Below are 14,435 nucleotides of genomic sequence, written 5' to 3'. Positions count from 1 at the left end.
GAATCTATGAGTCTAAACAACCGTTGTCGAGACATTTCATCCGAATCTGCTAGACAGAGCCAGGCAGAGGATGATGATAGGTGGGTGTTCTGACCCCCCCCCCAAAAAAAACCAACCCACCATAAATCCTAGCTACGGGCGTTGGAGAAAAGTCACCCCAAAAGGTGAAGAAAGCCAAATGCGGGGTGGGGGCGGAAAAGACGGATGAAGAGGTAGGAGCGTGAACAGAACAAGAGAGGATGGGGAAGACGAGAGAAAGTGTGCCGGATGGGCAAACATGGAAAGTGTTGCCAGAGAAAAATGACACGGGGGGGGGGGAGGGCGTGAAGCAGAGAATCGGGAGAAGGAGAGCAAAGGAATGCGTGCCAAAGAACAGCAGAACAACTGCGCGAAAGAGAGCGAGAGAAAGCTAACGTGTGTCGCGGAGAGGGGGGGTGGCGAGGCGACTGGGAGGGGGGAGAAAAGCGAGCGCCAGACGAATGAGCAGGAGAGCCTGGGAGCGCGTGGCCGGCGAGGGGCGGCCGGGGGAGGGGGCTGCCAGGGGCTATTTCAGCATCCAGCGCCGGCCGAGCCGGGAAGCTCCAGACGCAGCGGCGAGCGCGCGGCGGCCGCTTCCCATCCCGACCACCTTTCCCCATCTCGCCGTGCCTGCTCCTCTCCTTCTCCTTCTTCTTCTCCTTCATTCCGCCCCCCCCCCGGCTCAAGGCCTTCCTTTGAAGTCACGTGGAAACCCCCTCCCTCCCCCGCGCCACGATCACAGCCCCCCGAATTCCCGGCGCGTGGGGGGGACGGCCTCCGCTTCATTGTGACGCAAGCAGCCTGGAGAAGCCGGCGCTCGCGTCCCGCCAAGCCCGCGCGGGGCCGCGTCGTTGCGCTGCCGGAGCCAGACAGCGGGAAGGCAGGAGTGGAGAGAGGAGAGTGAACGAGCGAGCGAGCAGGAGTCCCCGGAGGCGTCGGCGGAGGGAGACCCGAGAGCCGCGACCGGGCTGGGTGAGTGCAAGTAGTTATTCCTCCGCCTGGGGGGAGAAGAGCGGGAGGGCTGGAGCGGAGGGAAGCCACAAGTTTGCGCCCAGGGTCCCGCCCCCCTCCGAGTCGCTTGAGGCGCAGAAGGCGAGCCCGGCTGGCTCGGGACGCCCTCCGCCTTCTCGGCCGCCTTCGAGGGTCCGAGGGAAAGAGCTTCTCCTTCGCGGGAAAGGGTTTCGCTGGGAGAGGAGCGAAGCGGCAAGAGCAGCAGGTCCCTCGTGTTGGCCGCCTCTAGACTCTGGCGCTTCTTTCGCCGCCTGCTCCCCGCCGAGTTCCCTGCCCACGAGGCGTGAAACAGGATCCCCGTCGCGGGACTGACACCCCACGCGCGCCGAGGAAGCCAGGGATGGAGAAGGGTGCAGGAGAGAGAGGGGGCGGGGATGTACGGGAGAGCCAACTCCTAGGGGCCGAGGTTCTTTAGGCTCCCCCCTCCACCCCATACAATATTGGCCAGGGCCACCCCAAAGTTGATGGGCATTGCCATTCAAAGAGTGTCACGTGAACGATGGTATGGGGCGGGCTTTACCTGGAAACACCCCCCCCCTTATTTATTGAAGTTGACACACACACACCCCGGAGAGAGGTGTGACTGTGTCTGTAATCGCAAGCATCGCGCAGTCATCCACTCGCTAAGGGTCTCGAGATGCTTTTGAATGCGCGTGGATCGGATGACATCAAGAACTAAGGGATATATCAATGGAGGGAGAGAAAACACACAGAGAGGTGGAAGTGCTCACTACTTCCCACCTCCGTTTTATAAACTCTTGACATCTCCAAGGCACCATGATGTGGGGGCAAGAGCTTCTATGTTCCTGCAGCCTCTGCTGAAATCTCTACCTCTCTGCAGCCTCTACCTCTCTCTCTCTCTCTCTCTCTCTCTCTCTCTCTCTCAAACACACACACCTTTCCTCCCTGGTGGTGATTTTTTTTAAAAAAAATGTCTGCAAGGTGATGAGAGTGGCAAACATTTCATTGTGGCCGTTGTAAAAATGCCATGTTTTATTTTGCTTTTTGCTTTAAAAAAATCATATAAAGGAAAAGAATCGGTGGGATGTCACCGGCGACAGCAGCAAAACTAGTTTCCACAGGAAATGTGAGCATTCTCTGCTGAACTCTTGTGTGCAGCGAAGAGGGAGCCTTCAGAAATAACCATTGTTGACAATTTCCAATGTTACTTCGGCAAAACCCTCAGATATAATTGGTTTTTCCTGTTGTGCGTTTTGCTTGCATGAGGATAGCTGGTGAGAAGGGGGTGCCATTGCCCTGATGTCGTTTTCTGCTTGCTGGGTTTCTGACGTGAGCAACAAGGACCTAATCAGCCTGTGGTTGACAGGTATCCTTCAAAGAATAGGAGTGTTCAGGTTTCTAAAGAATAAAAGCCCAGTGTAGCATTTTCCTTAAAGAGATCTGGACTGGATATGGATGGCTTTATTAGTAAAAAAAAATTAACCACATGCATGATGTCAGATGTAAAGTGCCACTGTAAAATTCATTTCATTTCAATTTCTCTGTGAAATATGAAGCCTAGCCAATATTCTCTGTTCTGAGCCAGGCATCCCGTATGGGAAAATCACTTTACATGATGCATGAATTCAGCTTGCACATCTCAGAATTAAAAAGAGACTTGGAAATAGATTTCCTGTTGTCATTACTTGTAACAATATATTGGTGGAAAATCTCAGTTATAGCCTGGTGCCTAGTTCCTTTTTGACTTCTGTGAGACAGTGTGTAACAGAGAGTACAGGATTACAGCTATGTCTCAGTGAAGCACTACTTTTTAGATTCCAGTTCAATCTATGACTTGTAATCTACATAGGAACTCAGTGTATTTCTGCTCATGTTTCCACTGGAGTGAAAAGTCCTACACATTAAGGAGTCAGCAGTGAATTCTCAAATGTCAGGAAGCAAAATAACACCTTTATGCCATTTAGAACAGAAATTGGATGTGTTCAGCAGGTTAGTTGTCATTTTATACACTTCTACGCTCCTGTCATACTTAAAGAATACTGTATAGTCGAAGACATTGGTCTTCCAGGTTATGGTTGATACTATAGTTGAGAAGTAATCTAATCTGTATTTGTGATCATCATCACAGAGCCAAAGAAGATAACTACTGTATTCCTAATTAATCCTGAATGAAAGAGTCTGAATTCGAGTATACAGAGTTTAGTGCTTGCTTTGGATGGAGTTTTCTTCATGTTCAGGGTCTAAATTATTACTGGTTTTGGAATCAAGAGTTTTTAGACAAATCTGAGGGGCTTTCTTGCCTTCCTCTAGTCTAGCATGCAGCATGCGTCACTTACATGAGTTAACTAGTTTAGTTATATACAGAAGTACCGATATGTATCATGTTTCATCATTGATATTAGATGCATTTATGATATTAGATGCATTTAGGTTAATGTTTAGTAGTTGTTGGCTGTAGGGAAGCTTTTCATAGTATAGGCTGCTACTCTACATAATGTACAAATCCAATCTAGTATGACGATCCTTCATGATCAGATTGACAAATCACAACAGTGGTACCTCAGGTTGTGGGTTGCGATTGCCCACGTCTGTGCAGGCGCATGAAATCATTTGTTGTGTCTGCGCATGCGCAAAGCACAATTTTGCACTTCTGCGCATGCGCGCGGGTTACGGACGCACCAAACCCGGAAGTAACCCGTTCTGGGACTTCTGGGTTCAGCGCGTCCGTAACCCGAAAAGACGCAACCTGCAGCAGACGCAATCCAAGGTATGACTGTATAGCCCTAAACCTAAGTTTCCCAAACTTGGATCCCAAGCTGTTTTTGGACTACAATTCCAATCATCCCTGACACTGTTCCTGCTAGCTAGGGAGGGTGGGAGTTGTAATCCATAAACAGCTGGAGACCCAAGTTTGGGAAACCCTACCCTAAACATAAGTTTAGCAAACTGGGTAAAGCCACAGTCAGGCAGAGAGTGTTGGCCTTTCTCACTCCTGGACTCTATGGTCATAGATAGAATCACATAATCATAGAGTTGGAAGGAATGTTCCAACCATTGTGATGCAATGTTTTTGATGCAAGTTCTACACTGCATTTCTGCACATCAAGTTTTATGTGTTCACCCAGGGTAGTGTCCAGCTAAACAGTTCTGCTTGTGAAAACATTTTTGACTGCCCTCTTCCTCTCCTCTCCCCGGATGCCCCCTCATGCTTCCTAAATAGGTTCTGGGGTTTCCCCCAACCTCTGGAGCAGATTGATGTGGAGATGAACAGGGAGGGGAAAGGGAGGGAAAGTTTCATTGTGCAGCCAAAAGTGCTTACACTGACTAGCAGAACTGTTTAGTTGGATACCATCCTTAACCATTACTTCTGATTTTGAAGGACAGAATTCCTACAGAAGCAGCTTGCTGGGTGGGGCAGAACTTCTACTTTAGCTTCCTGGAAGGTGGGTTGCTGTTGCTTGCTAGGAGGAAGACAAGCAAAGTGGTAGGGTGGTTGGTGCAATGCAAACACCATTAGGAGCACCAGGTTGGCTCTGTTGGTGGGACACCATGCTGGCCTCCCTGCCACCTTACCCTTTCCCCTTTCTCTTCCAACAAACATCAATGATCCACCTGCTAGTGTATGTCTATGCAACACATCTACGTCTTACCAAAATTGTGAGGCGGTCAGGGTGGGGCAGGCACAATCCTAACTTTTCCCACCACCTGTTGATTCCCTGGCTTGCTGAAAGTGAGCATAATGCTGAATGTGAGCTTAAGAATTATTAATCTTAGACAAGGTTATGTATTATTATTAAACAACATGCTGAACTTCTTGGAAGAAAACAAGATACAGGTTTAACAAAAAATAGTATGAATCATAGAATCATAGAGTTGGAAGAGACCACAAGGGCCATCCAGTCCAACCCCCTGCCAAGCAGGAAACACCATCAAAGCATTCTTGACAAGCCTCTGCTTAAAGACCTCCAAAGAAGGAGACTCCACCACACTTCTTGGCAGCAAATTCCACTGTCGAACAGCTCTTACTGTCAGGAAGTTCTTCCTAAAGTTTAGGTGGAATCTTCTTTCTTGTAGTTTGAATCCATTGCTCCGTGTCCGCTTCTCTGGAGCAGCAGAAAGCAACCTTTCACCCTCCTCTATATGACCTCCTTTTATATATTTGAACATGGCTATCATATCACCCATTAACCTTCTCTTCTCCAGGCTAAACATACCCAGCTCCCTAAGCCGTTCCTCATAAGGCATTGTTTCCAGGCCTTTGACCATTTTGGTTGCCCTCCTCTGGACACGTTCCAGCTTGTCAGTATGCTTCTTGAACTGTGGTGCCCAGAACTGGACACAGTACTCCAGGTGAGGTCTGACCAGAGCAGAATACAGTGGTACTATTACTTCCCTTGATCTAGATGCTATACTCCTATTGATGCAGTGTGAATTATTTAATGAACATGACTTATGGCCTCTCCGTCACTATGAAGGTGGCCCAGCTATGCTTTAACCATTACATTATAATTTAGCAGCAATAGGATGCTATTTTTAGAGGTCCGGTGTGTGTGTTAAGTGTGTGTGTGTGTACACACACACATTTAAATTCAGCCTGAAATATTGACGCTGCCCTAAATGCAGATCATTCAGTCCAGGTGGTAGCTATAACATGAAAAACTTGTACCACATTGAATAACCTGTCAACTCACTCCACACTCTGTGCCAATCTTTCCTAGTGGCATGGAAACTCTGTGATCAGTGTTACTTAAATAATATTGTGACTCTCATACATCATAAGCCTGTTGACTTGATCCATTGCCACTCAGAAGCACTCAAGCAACTTCCACATTATAGAAGAACAAGGCCTGAGTTATACAGTTTAATAGTGCACAATGGAATGACATGCTTGCACTATCTTAAAAAATCACATTAATTGCACAGCAAGGTGCATGGAGTACTAAAAAATAATATTAAAACCTAAAATAGAAATGATTGAAATATTTCAGACTTGGCATGGCAAACCATCAAGTAATTAAAACAGGTAACAGGAACTTAGTTCTGTCCAGTCTTGTTAATTATATAATAAAGATATATCCAGTAGGGTATACATACTTGTCTTACATCTACATTCCACCAACAAATGTTGTATCTGAAGGAAATACCATATTTCCTGGTGTAAGATAGAATGTACTGAATGTTCAAAAAATGCAAATACTCCTCAGCACTATCAGCAAAAGCACTTTTATCATAGAGCCACAAATATGTCTGCCAATTCACATCTTTTAGTCTTGCGAGAGCCCCAGCCCTTTCCCGAAGCCAGCAGAAGGGTGGGGTGGGGTCTTTCCTTGATCTTGCCTGGACTTCAAAAAGGCTTGGGAAACTGTGAGATGCCTCGCTATTTTATTTTCAGAACCTTTCTGAGGTTCAACACAACAGGAAACCACACAAATATGTGGAGAAGGATGGGCCATACTGCCTGAGTTTTGCTAGGCTTTGAAGGGGCTTGGGTTGGCCCCAATGTCAGTGATATGTCACAGTCAAGGCCTCACCTTTCTCCTTGGGAAACAGGCAGCAATGATGGCAAGCCAACCAAAATTCATAGATCCTGATCATTAAAGTTGTGCAGATTGCATATGTAGAATAGGGAACAGACATTAATTAATTAATTATACCCCACCCATCCACCTACTTTGGGCAGCTCCCAGCAGAATATTAAAAATCGAATCAAACATTAAAAACTTCCCTAAACAGGGCTGCCTTCGGATGTCTTCTAAAAGTCAGGTAGTTGTTTGTTCCCTTGACATCTGATGGGAGGGTGTTCCACAGGGCGGGCGCCACTACCGAGAAGGCCCTCTGCTTGGTTCCCTGCAACCTCAATTCTCACAGTGAGGGAACCGCCACAAGGCCCTCGGAGCTGGACCTCAGTGTCTGGGCTGAACGATGGGGGTGGAGACGCTCCTTCAGGTATACTGGGCCAAGGCCATTTAGGGCTTTAAAGGTCAGCACCAATACTTTGAATTGTGCTTGGAAACGTACTGAGAGCCAATTTAGGTCTTTCGGGACCAGTGTTATATGGTCTTGGTGGCCACTCCCAGTCACCAGTCTAGCTGCCGCATTCTGGGTTAGTTGTAGTTTCTGGGTCACCTTCAAAGGTAGCCCCACGTAGAGCGCATTGCAGTAGTCCAAGCGGGAGATTACTACTGTACTAGAGCATGCACCACTGGCGAGACAGTCTGTGGGCAGGTAGAGTCTCAGCCTGCGTACCAGATGGAGCTGATAAACAGCTGCCCTGGACACAGAATTAACCTGCGCCTCCATGGACAGCGTGAGTCCAAAATGACTCCCAGGCTGCGCACCTGGTCCTTCAGGGGCACAGTTACCCCATTCAGGACCAGGGAGTCCCCCACGCCAGCCTGCCCCCCATCCCCCCAAAACAGTACTTCTGTCTTGTTAGGATTCAACCTCAATCTGTTAGCCGCCATCCATCTTCCAGCCCCTTCCAGACACTCACACAGTACCTTCACTGCCTTCACTGGTTCTGATTTAAAAGAAAGTTAGATAGAATCAGAAATTCCTTGACAGCTTGTGGTGTTATGTTTTATTTGGAGGAGTCTTATTTCCAGATACAGTTGTACCTTGTGGTTCTTGAACGGATCCATTCCGGAGGTCCGTTTCACTTCCGAAAACATTCAAAAACCAAGGCGCGGCTTTTGATTGGCTGCAGGAGCTTTCTGCACTCAATCGGAAGCTGCAGAAGCCGCGTTGGACGTTTGGGTTCCAAAGAACGTTCACAAACCAGAACGCTCACTTCTGGGTTTACTTTATGGCATATGGGAGCCAAAACATTTGAGTCGCAAGGCGTTCAACAACCAAGGTACTACTGTATAGATGTTGAGTGGTTAGGAATCAGCTAAGCACTATTAAGCTAAATTCTCCTGGCTTACACATCACACTGCTATCATGAATAAGCAATTTGCTTGACAAAAGAAAAAGCTGTAAGCTGCTAATGCAATGTGCTAATCTGTCTTTCATAAGAAATAGTTAAACACTATATTAACTGAGTTAGTGGTAGTCAAACAAAACAAAGTAATAAGGTGAATAGGTACATGTGTAAAATTGCATAAATCCTTTATGTGTATAATAAGAAAATTAGATTCCAGTGGTCAAAAGAAGAGAGACAAACCAGCAGCCAGGAGGAATAAAAATTTATCTTCAAACCAATAGTGTGAAAGCTAACATCTTTTTAATAAGATGCAGACCCTTGCTTGTTTGGGGGGGGGGAGCTGGAGTTGTGTTGCAAACTGCACCCGCTCCTTGTACAAAAAACCAGCAGCAGATTGCATGAAAAACGGCTTTGCCTAGATACACCCTAAGGTTGAATAAACTGATATCCTTTGGGTGTGGGTGTGCGATATTCATTCTCTGTTCTTGGAAAAAGCTGTTACACTCTTTCACTAGGAAGGGGAAGGGGAAAGGGAAAGGCAGCCATCCAATCATCCATGGCTGTGATTTAGTTTATCTCCCATGACCAATTATTCCCAGAATGAAATTAATGCCCATCAAGTGACAGTCATGAAGACAAAATGAAACCGCTTTGGAATCATTATCTTAATTTCTATGTGTGTGAGTTCTGTGTTAGGGTTGGTCGGAGTATAGCTCTTTGATGCTAACTTTGACTTGGAATTGTTGACTAATTGTTTTAATAATGTTTTAGAAAGAGCCAGGTTTTCCAGCTTTTATCCAACTATATCTCATGCAAGATAATTACGCTGAAATTCTTGGGTTTCAGCCACATTAGGAGTAAAAATCCAAGGGCATAATCCAGCCAGAGTTAATCAGTTTTAAGCCCCATTGATTCCACTGAAAGAAAAGTATGTGCATAACTCTTCCGTGGAAAGTAAAGGGACTTAGGCCAATTCAGATGTTTTGAATTCTTCCACACAGTACAGCCTGAATCCATTGGCATCTGTCTTGAGAGACAATGGAAGTGTGTGCCATTGGTGATAAAGTCAAACCATTGGAGAGGTATACCACCTGCTGTGGCTGTAGAGACCAATACAGGAAAGACATGTTTGATTGCAGCTAGGGCAAGTGGTGGCATCCTGTTTCATTGCTACAGGTGCACTAAGGAGTTTCTTCTCTCTGCACTCCTCCCAGTGGTCCTTTATCCTCTGGTCACTGCTGTGGATACACAACCTGACAGTCTGCCTCCAGGCACTGCGGCCATCTGCAAGGGATTCCCACAGGGCAGGGTTAATTTTGCCAGCCTTCACGTCATGTTTACAGACATTTTTGCAGATGTGTTCGCCACATTGTGATTTGGGATAAGCACTGTCAGCAAGGGACTGTAATCCAGGCATCCCCAAACTGCGGCCCTCCAGATGTTTTGGCCTACAACTCCAATGATCCCTAGCTAACAGGACCAGTGGTCGGGGAAGATGGGAATTGTAGTCCAAAGCATCTGGAGGGCCGACGTTTGGGGATGCCTGCAATCTGTTGAGAACTACTTGCGTGAGGTCTTTTCCCAGTACCAAAGTGGCCCCTGTTGTTGCCCCATGTCTGATGATCGTCCCCAACACGGGCACTGGACTCTTTCAGCAGCAATAGATGTTTTCAGGCTGGAACCCTTCTGACAGCCTGCTCTAGTTCCTTGCAGAACTGGTCCTCAATCTGCATGCCAGAGGTACTGCCCCTCCCTTAGCACGACATACACCCTTGAATACAGGAGGAACACATTTAGGTGCTATTTTCTGATGGACATGCATGCAAGCTTGGTGTTTGTAAAATATATTACCATGCTTCCACAATGCCCTCTCATCGGGTCTGGCGGTGGGTGAGGTTTGCGGCCTGGCACGTAGCCCTCTGTCCTCCTGAAGCCATGCCAGTCTGCTGGCCATTGCTGCACCTCCCTCCATGGTTGCCATGATGTCTTCTGGTTTCCTGCCAAACCTAATTTCAAATTGTCCAGTCCACGGCAGCCTGGGGGGCAGGGCCAGAGGAGCAGACCGTGACTGAGCAGGCTTCGCTCCGGTCCACTCCAAAGGTTGAAAAGGGGGCCAGAGCTGATTCTGACAGCGAAGTGAGTCCGAAAGTGGTGCCTCTAATCATGGACAAAGGGCCAAGTTGTGTCTATTCCACATATCTTTGTTCTTAAAGGCTACTTCTCCATATAGCAGGATCTCAAGTTCTAGACCTGGCTCCATGTTGGGTTAAATGCATGTGTCTGAGGTATATGCCACACACGCATAGAAAAAGCAATCGTTTTTGGATGAAGAAATTATTCCTATCTTCATATCTTGCAGATTCCTACCGTCATATCTTGCAGACAAATGCACTGTTACACCCTTTTGGTATTATGGTTGTTAATATCTGGCAATATTGACAATCCCTTTGTCAGAGTGTGAAGAATATTAATATAGAACTGGTTCCTCCAAAGTACAAAGAGGACTGAAAACTAAGAACAGAATCGAATTGTTGAATAGATTAACATGAGCAGCTCATTTACTGACAGCTGTACATCATGGCGGAAATGTACTATGAGTCCTACTCAGGAGGCCCATTATAACCAGTGCACTTGAGTAATGCAAGCCCATTGATTTCAATAGGTCAACTCCGAATCAAACTAAGTTGGGTTTAAACATATGCAGCATTATTATTACTATTATTATTAAATTAAATGTGTATATCGCCTTTCATTTGAAGATCTCAGGATGGTTCACAACAGTCTATGCATAACATATACTTCTGACTTAGAATTACACAGAAACCTAATGTAATGGAGAAGTACAAACAATAAAATGTTTGCTGGTCATTTATCAAGTTGCTCACCTCTCAAAAGTAGCGCATTGTGATTTCACCCTCAAACCAGTTACATTTCCAACAACATATGGCTACAATTACCCAAAAGCCAATCACTTTGTATTTAGCCTATCATGGGTTTGCTACAGATATTCTTGTGGTGTACACAACATACTGTTCTTTTGTTTGGATGACAATAGTAACAAGTTGTTTTGAATATTCCTTTGAGTGTAGTGTGAAGAGCATGATGACAGTTTTTATATTGCACTTGGCAGTTTTTAATTTCAAACAATGAAAAAAAGAATTGTAAGTTTACCAGTTGTATCCCCCAAAGCATGCATGTAAATCTGTTGTTTTTGTATGCATGCTGGGCTGCAGGCATCTGTGGAACAATAAGGGTTCTACTGCTTTATAAGTGGAACTCAAGTGAATTACATGGACATTTAAAATTCATGGACTGAAACATAGTTCTGTTTTAAAAAGACAACCACACTCTTAACATTTAGGGTTAAAATATTTTGAGAATTTTACATCACAATTCTGTACATGCATATTCAGAAGGAATTCAACCGGACTTACTGCTAATAAATATGTGTATGAAAAGTTCCCTGTCTCCACCCAGGGTCCCTAAGATTTTCAGAGACCTAGAGTGCGTCTCCATTCCCTGGTGAGTCTCTTACCTGGAAAGTCTGTGTACTCTTTTTATCACTGGATCCTGTGTTTGTCATGCTTTTTCTTGAACATAGTGGCTCCTCTCAAGCCTTTTCCCTCTCCTGCACCTCTCAAAGTTGGCCACCAGGCTTGCAAGCCCCATATCCTGTACTCTGCCTTTTGCCTGCTTCAAGCCACCATCTCCTTTATGATGCAGCTGTTTTCATTGCCTCCCTATCTTCTATCTTCCACAGTTCCAGGCTCCCAGTCCCTTTGTGCACGACCTGTGTCAGCAGCTTCCCTTTTATTCTGCCGACTTCCTCTTATTGAGTCTGTACCTCTCATGTCACACCTCTCCACTGTTCCCAGTCTGTCCACCTCAGTGCCTAGTAGGGGTATTAAAGGGGCAGCGCAGAGATTGGTGCTATGTGCTGCAATCTCTTGACAGTGTGTATAGCATGGGTAGGCAAACTAAGGCCTGGGGGCCAGATCTGGCCCAATCACCTTCTAAATCTGGCTCGCGGACGGTCTGGGAATCAGCATGTTTTTACATGAGTAGAATGTGTCCTTTTATTTAAAATGCATATCTGGGTTATTTGTGGGGCCTGCCTGGTGTTTTTACATGAGTAGAATGTGTGTTTTATTTAAAATGCATCTCTGGGTTATTTGTGGGGCATAGGAATTTGTTGACCCCCCCAAAAAAAATATAGTCCAGGCCCCCCCCCCAAGGTCTGAGGGACAGTGGACCAGCCCCATGCTGAAAAAGTTTGCTGACCCCTGGATAGGATTTGAGGCTTAAAGTGTATTATCAGTGTCTAATGCTATGGTTACTTTTTTCAGTCATGTGCTCAACCTCTAGGACTCTTCCCATTTCTTTTGTAACTGTTAGCTGGTCTTTCCTTGGTGGAATCTACACACATATTAAAAGAAACGCTGTGAAAATGCTTTTTTTTTAAAAAAAAGTTTTGAATAATACATTGAATTTGGCATAGCTCGCTGTTGCCATCCAGTGTCACATTTGTATATTGCACTTTGCAACACATTTAAAATGTTTTATTTGCAGATGTATAGACGAGTCCCTGACATTGTAGTGGAGCTTGTAGGTCAAGTGGGTTGATGGCCACCTTAGAAGCCAATAACTCACTGCTCTGTTATCACAGTGGGGCCTGTGCAGTTTTTTGGAGGGCAACCAGTTTAAAACAAAAACTAGACGCCTCCATCTTTGTATAGACAAGGAAATTTCATCAGGTGAAGCTTGTAATGGGATGAATTGATGCTTATGGACAGATGAACCCAATATTGCCATGAGCGGAGAAGCTTTGTTGGGACTCCCACATGTGCATCAGATCCCCTTTTGAGCTTTGAAGCAGGTCATACTATTTCGGAGTATAAAACTTTCCATACAAAATGGAGCTTGTCTTCACAAATAGTGGCACATTTTTTAGAAGGTAGAGTCAGCTAGTGTAACATGAAAGTGAGATCCCAGTGAGAATTACTTTTGGAGTGGCTCTGGATGTCCAAGATTAATTTGTCAGCATGATGAAAGTGCTAATGGAATTTATAGAAATGTTGTTGCCTTTCCCTTTTTTTTAACCTTTAGAAACAGGGCAGATCAAAATTAAAATAACTGCACAGTGCTGTCACTGTGGTGACTAAGGTAACCTTAAATGAATTGCATTCATTTTGGCATATGTTCATAAGCAGGTTTAGGGTACAAGTGCCAGGCATATGTGCTGCTGATGACCTTATTCCAATTTGCACCACACACAAAAAGCAGCAAGAAGTTTAGAAACAACAACTCTCATTCCAGTGGAATGAGTGGGATTTATATGCCTTAGCATCTCTTTACGATTAGGGCTGAAGGCTGTAAAACACACAAAAAAGTGCTTGAGTAGGCAGTATCACATTGAAGGATTAGACCAAATGTAAGCAAATGTACATTACGGAACCCTCACAGTTCAAGCACAGTATAAACTCAGCGCAGTGGAATCTTTGTTGGTATCCACAATATATACTCAAATTAATGAGAGTTGAGCAATCAGAAGTCATCAAAGCACGAAGGATTCCCAGTGGAAAACAAGAGCTTTTCAAGTGGTCGCTATCCTCACTCTTTCCATAATATATATATATATAAGCTATTTGCATGTGTGAAGGCCAAGCCAGGAATAGTTGGGTGGCATTACCAGGAACTGAGACTGGGATAAGCTGCTGTTGACTCAGAGCCACTAAGGGAGGAAAAGATAGATCTAGTTTAGGGAAATAATCCACAGAGCACAGCATGGACTAGGAGAGGAGGCAGGCTCAAAACTCCCTCCAAAACAGGTCACAGCTAGGAGGACAATCTGAAGTCTCTGAAGAAGAGGGATGCAACACAGAACAAGACTGGAGCGGCTGAAGTAAGCGGTAAATTAGCAACACAGCGATTCCCTTTTGAGCTTGAAGTGGGCTCTGGTCCTAAGCACATTACTTCAAGATAACCTAACAGGCTAAATTCCAACCAGTCTTCTACTCCTGCCTCTTATCTCCCCTGACAATTTTGAGATTCAGGATTTAAAGAAATCCAATTCTCAGGGACATTATATACTAAGTTAGCTCAAGAAGTATGTGGAGATCTTTTAAGATGCAAATTACGATATAGGAATTTTACGTTTGTCAGAAGAAGAGAACAAGTTCATGGAAGATTAATAATCTTGCTGTATTATTGTCCAAAATCTGTCAAATATTTTAATTAATAGGCTGTAGGTATGATGTGCCATTAAAAGGTGGATTAAAAGGTTAAGCTTGCTGAGCGGGGAGGTCGTGTGCATGTTTTAGTAATTTATTCTACTCTGTGAAAGATTTTTTTTGATAGTTGGTGTTTTAGTCACTTTACAACATGATCCATAGAGAACTATGCCCAGAGATGAGGCCAACCTGTTTTAATTATGGCCTTATCTTATGTTGTGCTTAAAGCATGATAGCTTTAGAGCTGTTGTGTGCTATGCCTTTAAAGGTAAAGGTAAAGGGACCCCTGA

General features: G+C 45.1%; 1 protein-coding gene across 2 annotated transcripts in view; it reads left to right on the top strand.

Annotated features, from left to right (window-relative positions):
• Positions 1-552: 552 nt before the first annotated feature.
• The window catches only part of SNCAIP (synuclein alpha interacting protein), a 118,632-nt gene continuing 104,749 nt past the window's right edge, over positions 553-14,435 (top strand). For both annotated transcript variants that reach the window (XM_060280139.1, XM_035099666.2), the window contains exon 1: positions 553-990. The gene's annotated coding sequence lies outside the window, so the exon portion shown is untranslated. The remainder of the gene's footprint in view (positions 991-14,435) is intronic.

The sequence above is a fragment of the Zootoca vivipara genome, chromosome 11, assembly GCF_963506605.1.
Source record: "Zootoca vivipara chromosome 11, rZooViv1.1, whole genome shotgun sequence".
NCBI classification, from domain to species: domain Eukaryota; kingdom Metazoa; phylum Chordata; class Lepidosauria; order Squamata; family Lacertidae; genus Zootoca; species Zootoca vivipara.
The sequence above is the reverse complement of the archived record's forward strand: the minus strand, read 5'-3'. Positions and strand labels throughout refer to the sequence as shown.